The following is a 7361-nucleotide window of genomic DNA, read 5'->3' as shown; positions in this document are numbered from 1 at the left end:
CATCCTACCATGGTACGTTTGCACCCGAATGGACATAGTTCCATGCGCGGGTGCCATGTACAACATTTCCGACCGAAATGAACCGTTTCCATTCCATTGCGGGCCGTTTCCATTTTTTGTCCAGGTTTACATACCGAATGGTCGTTTGGCCTATGTTTTCGCCTCCCATGACCTATAGCCCATGTTTTTCGTCTATTTTCACCCTAGCATGGTTCGTTTCCACCCGGATGGACATAGTTCCATGTGCGGGTGCCATGTACAACATTTCAGATCGAAATGAACCGTTTCCGTCCCGTTGTGGGCCATTTCCATTTTTTGTCCAGGGTTACATACCGAATGGTTGTTCGGCCTTGGTTTTCGCCTCCCATGACCTATAGCACACGTTTTTCGTTTGTTTTCACCGCAACATGGTCCGTTTGAACCCGGATGAACATGGAACCATGTGTGGCTGCCATGTAGAACCATTTTCCACTGAAACCAACCATTTTTATTCCCTTTTAGGTAAATTTCACTCTATGAACTAGGGTTACAAACCCTTGCCTTTCAACCAATTCCCATGACCAATACCACACGTATATCAGCCGTTCTCATCCCGACTTTGTCTGCTTGGGTCTAGCATATAACCTTTCCATCTAGGTAGAGTATGTGTAACACCCTAACTTAATTTTCCTAGTTATTAATAAATTTAATTGGCTTTATTTAAATTTCTAAGGTTTATTGTGTTTAGTTGGCATTTTAATCTAATTTTGTTCCATTAAATTATTAAAATTTTGTCTAAGGTTAAAACTTTGTTGTTGCATTCATGCTGGTGCATGCTTTTATTTGAGTGTGGTTTGAATTCAAATTGGTATTTGAATTCAACCTTTGTTTGAATTAGATTTGAAAAGAGAGGGTAAATAGAAATAGAAAAGTAAAAACCCAAAGGAAACCCAAACCCTTAACCCAGCCCAAACGCAGCCCGGCCCAGGCTCCCCTTCAGTCCGCGAGCGTGCCACTCCTCCTCTCCTGGCCCATCTAACCTCACTCTGGCCCAACCCAGACCGTGGCCCATCTCACCCCGGCAGCCCAGCTGACACCCCCTCGTCCTTCACTTCCCAGCGCGTGCCCCTCTCTTTCCCCCCGGCCCAGCATCGCGTCTCCCTCCGCGCTCAGCCCAGCTGCTCGGCCCGCATCGCGCCCCTCGTTTTCGCCCGCGCCACGCCTCAGTCACTGCCAACGCTGGCCCACCCCGTCAGTCCCGTCTCCCTCCTCCGCCTCCCCCGAACTCGCGCAACCGGCCGCGATCCCCGGCCATATTCCCCGCGGTCCTTCCTTCCTGACCCACACGCCGAGGCCCGGCCTGCCCCTTTAAACGCGTCCTGGCCCTCTCCCGCATCCCACCTTCCCTCGCAGCCGCCATCTTAACCCTAGCTCGCACATCCGCACCGCTCCGCCATCTCGCTGTGCTCCGCCACGCCGCGCCTCTGTGCCGCCACGGACAAGCCGCCCTACTGGTCGCTAGCCCCTGCAATCCACCGCAAGAGCTTCACCGTACGTCCAACATCGCCCCCGAGCCGTCCCTCCTCGCCAGCAGCCTCTGTAGTAGCCGGATTTGCGCCGGAATTTTTTTCGCAGGTAACTCGGCCCGCCACTCCGATTGGTCACCGCCGTTTACCCCCGGACCCTCCTGACCTCTATACCACCTTCACAGCTCGATAGCGCATCTTCCTGTAGAGAACCGAAGCCCGGAGGAGCTCTGCATCACCCACGTCCGCGAGCGCCACCGCGACCCGCCGCTCGACGTTGTCGCCGACCACCCTGCACGGCCGCACCAGCCGTTCTAACCCTCGGTAAGCATCCCCAACCCCCTTTTTGTCGCTTTGGCGCTAGTTTAGGCGGATCGTAGCCCCGGGAACGCCCGATAGGCGAGCTCCGGTGAGCTTTGGCACTGCGCCGCCGCGGGAAATCGATTCCCGGCGAGCCCCTTCGCCACCGGCGTCCACGAACACCGTCAGCCGCCCGATCTGAATCAACGTCCGTGATTAAAACCCGAACCCATCAGATCTGAGTCGCCAAATCCCGATCCAACGGCCTGGATCCCTGGATACCGATTCGGCCTTTGCTTTTTGCTAAAGAGCCCCCGGGTTCTGAGTATTTAACCCGCAGCCCACCTCCATTGAAAACTAATTGCAGTTTGGCCCTGTTTTATTCACGGACCCCCCTGAGTTTTCCAGAAATCAAACCCGCCGTCCACCCTTGGCAGTTTTACGCGTTAGCCCCTAGAACTAATGGATAATTATGTTTTAGCCCTCGGTTTTAGCAGAAAACCCCCTGGAACTTCAGTTTTCTTACAAATAAACCCCTAGAACTTGTTTTTAGCCTAGATTATGCGTTTTAGCTCCGTTTTTAGCGTTCTTTATATCCACGGAATCGTTGTAACGCGTAGAATAGTTTTAGACTAGTTTAGTGTGCTGTTTTTATGTATTGTTGTAATGTTTCTTAGTTTTTGTTAGAGTTTGCTTGTATGCTTATTTTTGTGCTTTGTTTTGGCCATGTGTTCGTGAGTAGACGCTGAGCTACCTGAGGAGCCCCAGTACCAGTACCCGGAGCAGCAGCCTTCTGAGCACTTTGAGCAGCAGCAGGAGCAGTACGAGGAAGGCAAGTATAACATGAACAACCTATCACCTTTAAATACAATTTCATACTGCATTTTAATACTGTATGCCTATAAGGATTTCCTAGCCACTTTATATCCTTTATATATCCTTGGGTTGCATTTTGGTTAGTTGTGCTAGGTTGCTGCGCTATAACACACTCTGGTCCTTTTTAAGTAATTCGATTAATGGTTTACTTGAACTTAATTCTGAGAGTGGCACTCTGTGTGGCTTGAGTGGCTCACGTCTCGTTAAAATTGGCTTTTGTTAGAAACATGGTTTAGGGGGCCAGCATGGTGCTTAGTGCTTGGTTGGCCACTCTCCATAAGGACCGGTTCATAGAGCGACAACCTGGGACAACAGCGCTACCACAAGGCTAGAATGGGATAGACTTGGCGTAATAATTAGATCTTTTTGGTTTGGAGTAACTTACCTGCGGGGCAAGAGTAGCAAGCTTCAATGGTCCCTGCTCCTCCGGCTTGGTCTGTGCTACGTGCTTGTACCCCTGGAGGTGGGCCCCATCGTCGCCGACCTAACTCTCGCGGTTACGCCTTACCAACGAGATTCTTTTTAAAGGCCTCGTAGTGAGTCGCTGGCCATCTCACCTAAGGAAGTGTGATGAACAACTGGCGTAGCTCACGACTTGTGGGTAAAGATGTGCAACCTCTGCAGAGTGTAAAACTGGTATACTAGCCGTGCTCACGGTTATGAGCGGCCCAGATCCTCCTTTTGATTAGTGAAGTTATCTCCTTCCGACGAGGGAGGTGCTTCTCGGGGTTACCTTGGTGGCTTGGTTTTGGTTTGGTTTCTCAGTAGTTACATGATTAAACTTGACTAATTACTATGTAACTGGATCAATGGTAATTCATCAACTCGTAGTAAATAGCTTTAATAAAATTTTGCCAACACTTAAAAGCTAATGCAGTTGAGTCAGCCAGCCTAGAGCCTCATAGTTTGTGTTATACTTGTTGAGTACAAGTTGTGTACTCACTCTTGCCTCTTCTCTACTTTTTCCTCTTGGCTACGCTACTGCTGCTCAGTTCCCGCCGACACGAGGGAGTTCGTCCAGCGCTACCAGGACTACGAGGACTTCTAGGTGCTTCGTCTCCCAGTCGACGTCCCTGTGGCGCCTTGCTTCAGCTTCGGAGAGCTTTTTCGTATTTTGTACTTCGCTTCCGCTGTATCAGACTTTTATGTCATTATTGTAATAAATAACATTCGTATTCGCTTTATTATATCTTTTTACGTGATATGTGCTATGTTATACTGTTCATTCTGTTGTATATACGTGTGACTTGATCCTGGCACGTATATGATTGCTCGGTTTATGTTCTTTTATAAACCGGGTGTTACAGAGTGGTATCAGAGCCATATCGACTGTAGGACGAAGCCTAGATAGAACTGGTCGAGTTTTAGGACTTCTTCTCACCAATCCTTGTCTGCTGAAACTATTTTACTATTATACCCCTTGACTTCTATGACTTTTACCCTTCTTGCCTTGATTTCTCTCTCTGAAGAATAGTTTTCGTAGATTTGGCCTGAATCAGTCATCTGACTACCATGAGTATTAGCTAGGTGACCCTTTTATAATAATACGATAGCACGTTCTGCGACGCGTTGTGTTAGTCGAGTCTATTGCTAAACTCGGCTAAGTCGTGAAAATTGTCTGCTTGTTATTATGCTACATGTTTGATTTGGTTTTTTGGTTGATTGCATAGTTTAGTAGTTAAATTTGTTTAATGAAAATCAGTATTAAGTAAAGTTAATTAAATGATAAAACGAGTTAGACCGTTGGGGGTAAAACCATCCACTCTATCCCCTCTGCCTTATCCTGCCTTGGGCTCCTGTCTTGCTTGTTGAGAAAGAAGTGTAGTGTGAAGAGGAGGTGATATCCAGAGCTCCACCGACGAGGACGTCGGTTTCTGTAAGGGGGTAGGGATGTGACACCCCGTCCTACACATAGTACAAGAGAAGTTGAGAATCTCTCTAATGAAACAGAAGAATTATGCTTTAGTTCCTTTTTCTCGGATTTATGTGACATTTATCTGGAGTTAGCCGCAGTGATGTCTGCGCAATGTTGTCTAAATGAGATAGAACCTTAAATAGTGGAGTTTTTCTCTTTTCCTTGACCTTACAAATCTGTGTTTTCCTCTTTACCCAGCTCAGATGTCGGCAGAACAAAAAGACCTTGGAGTCAGTGCAATGGGTGATGGTGAGAAAGCTTGCCCGTGTTGTCAATTCTATGGCGTTCCTTGTCGTCAAGCTCGTGCGACTGAAGATGAAGCTACAATTAGGAGGAACCAGAGGTTGTTCTCCGGTACGAAGAGAAAGAGGTCTCATCAAGAGCAGCTGACAGAGGGTTCCCTTTTCCTCGACGGTCCATCGGTCGATGAGCTACAGACTATCCAGAAGAGGAATGATCCTGAGTGCTCTAGAGATACACAGGTCAGGAACCAAGCACTCTATGATTATGTTGATGGGTTGACTATCACTATGAATGTGATCCAGCCACGCGGTCGCAAGGAGTCCAAAGAGCAAGCAGCAGAAATAATGCAAGATGTGAAGATAAGTTCACAGGGAGGTCAACGAAGTAGCGCCATTCACCGCCACCGCATGTGCTACAAATGCGGGCAAAAAGGTCATTATGCTAAAAGTTGTCCAGCACCTCAGGCTCCACGGCAGGCAGGACAGCAGGGGCGCCCAGCCCAACCCAGGGCACCACGACAGGGGAAGGTGAACCACGTGACGGCCAAGTCAGCTGCTGAGGCTCCTAATGTGGTTATTGGTACATTCATGGTCAACTCTTATCCAGCTATGGTGCTTTTCGATACCGGTGCTACCCATTCCTTCATTTCCAAGTCATTTGCCGAGCAGCATCATATACCAATTTCTTGTATGAGGACAGCTATGATAGTTACTTCACCTGGGGGCCAGATACACACATGCTCTATATGCTCCAGAGTTAGAATTGTTATAAGGAGGGCAGAATTCTGCACTGGTTTGATCGTCATTGATTCCTCAGAGATAGATGTGATTTTGGGCATGGAGACCCTTACCAGATGGGGAGTCCGTATTGATTATGCTCAGCGGACAGTTCACTTGTCAGCATCTGATGGCCAAGAGGTGACAGTCAGTGCTACAGAGCCTTATGGTTTTCTTCATCAGATGGAGGCTAGACCCTCGGATGATATTCGCGTAGCTGAATGCCCGGGTGTCTTTCCAGAAAACTTGTCAGAAGAAGGAAGAGAAGTTGATGGAGACATACCCGGATCTCTTTGCTAGCCAGCCCAGAATCTCGGGACGAGATTCCTGTAAGGGGGTAGGATTTGTAACACCCTAACTTAATTTTCCTAGTTATTAATAAATTTAATTGGCTTTATTTAAATTTCTAAGGTTTATTGTGTTTAGTTGGCATTTTAATCTAATTTTGTTCCATTAAATTATTAAAATTTTGTCTAAGGTTAAAACTTTGTTGTTGCATTCATGCTGGTGCATGCTTTTATTTGAGTGTGGTTTGAATTCAAATTGGTATTTGAATTCAACCTTTGTTTGAATTAGATTTGAAAAGAGAGGGTAAATAGAAATAGAAAAGTAAAAACCCAAAGGAAACCCAAACCCTTAACCCAGCCCAAACGCAGCCCGGCCCAGGCTCCCCTTCAGTCCCGCGAGCGTGCCACTCCTCCTCTCCTGGCCCATCTAACCTCACTCTGGCCCAACCCAGACCGTGGCCCATCTCACCCCGGCAGCCCAGCTGACACCCCCTCGTCCTTCACTTCCCAGCGCGTGCCCCTCTCTTTCCCCCCGGCCCAGCATCGCGTCTCCCTCCGCGCTCAGCCCAGCTGCTCGGCCCGCATCGCGCCCCTCGTTTTCGCCCGCGCCACGCCTCAGTCACTGCCAACGCTGGCCCACCCCGTCAGTCCCGTCTCCCTCCTCCGCCTCCCCCGGACTCGCGCAACCGGCCGCGATCCCCAGCCGTATTCCCCGCGGTCCTTCCTTCCTGACCCACACGCCGAGGCCCGGCCTGCCCCTTTAAACGCGTCCTGGCCCTCTCCCGCATCCCACCTTCCCTCGCAGCCGCCATCTTAACCCTAGCTCGCACATCCGCACCGCTCCGCCATCTCGCTGTGCTCCGCCACGCCGCGCCTCTGTGCCGCCACGGACAAGCCGCCCTACTGGTCGCTAGCCCCTGCAATCCACCGCAAGAGCTTCACCGTACGTCCAACATCGCCCCCGAGCCGTCCCTCCTCGCCAGCAGCCTCTGCAGTAGCCGGATTTGCGCCGGAATTTTTTTCGCAGGTAACTCGGCCCGCCACTCCGATTGGTCACCGCCGTTTACCCCCGGACCCTCCTGACCTCTATACCACCTTCACAGCTCGATAGCGCATCTTCCTGTAGAGAACCGAAGCCCAGAGGAGCTCTGCATCACCCACGTCCGCGAGCGCCACCGCGACCCGCCGCTCGACGTTGTCGCCGACCGCCCTGCACGGCCGCACCAGCCGTTCTGACCCTCGGTAAGCATCCCCAACCCCCTTTTTGTCGCTTTGGCGCTAGTTTAGGCGGATCGTAGCCCCGGGAACGCCCGATAGGCGAGCTCCGGTGAGCTTTGGCACTGCGCCGCCGCGGGAAATCGATTCCCGGCGAGCCCCTTCGCCACCGGCGTCCACGAACACCGTCAGCCGCCCGATCTGAATCAACGTCCGTGATTAAAACCCGAACCCATCAGATCTG

The sequence above is a fragment of the Panicum virgatum genome, chromosome 7K (assembly GCF_016808335.1).
Source record: "Panicum virgatum strain AP13 chromosome 7K, P.virgatum_v5, whole genome shotgun sequence".
NCBI lineage: Eukaryota > Viridiplantae > Streptophyta > Magnoliopsida > Poales > Poaceae > Panicum > Panicum virgatum.
Note: the sequence above shows the minus strand (reverse complement) of the source record.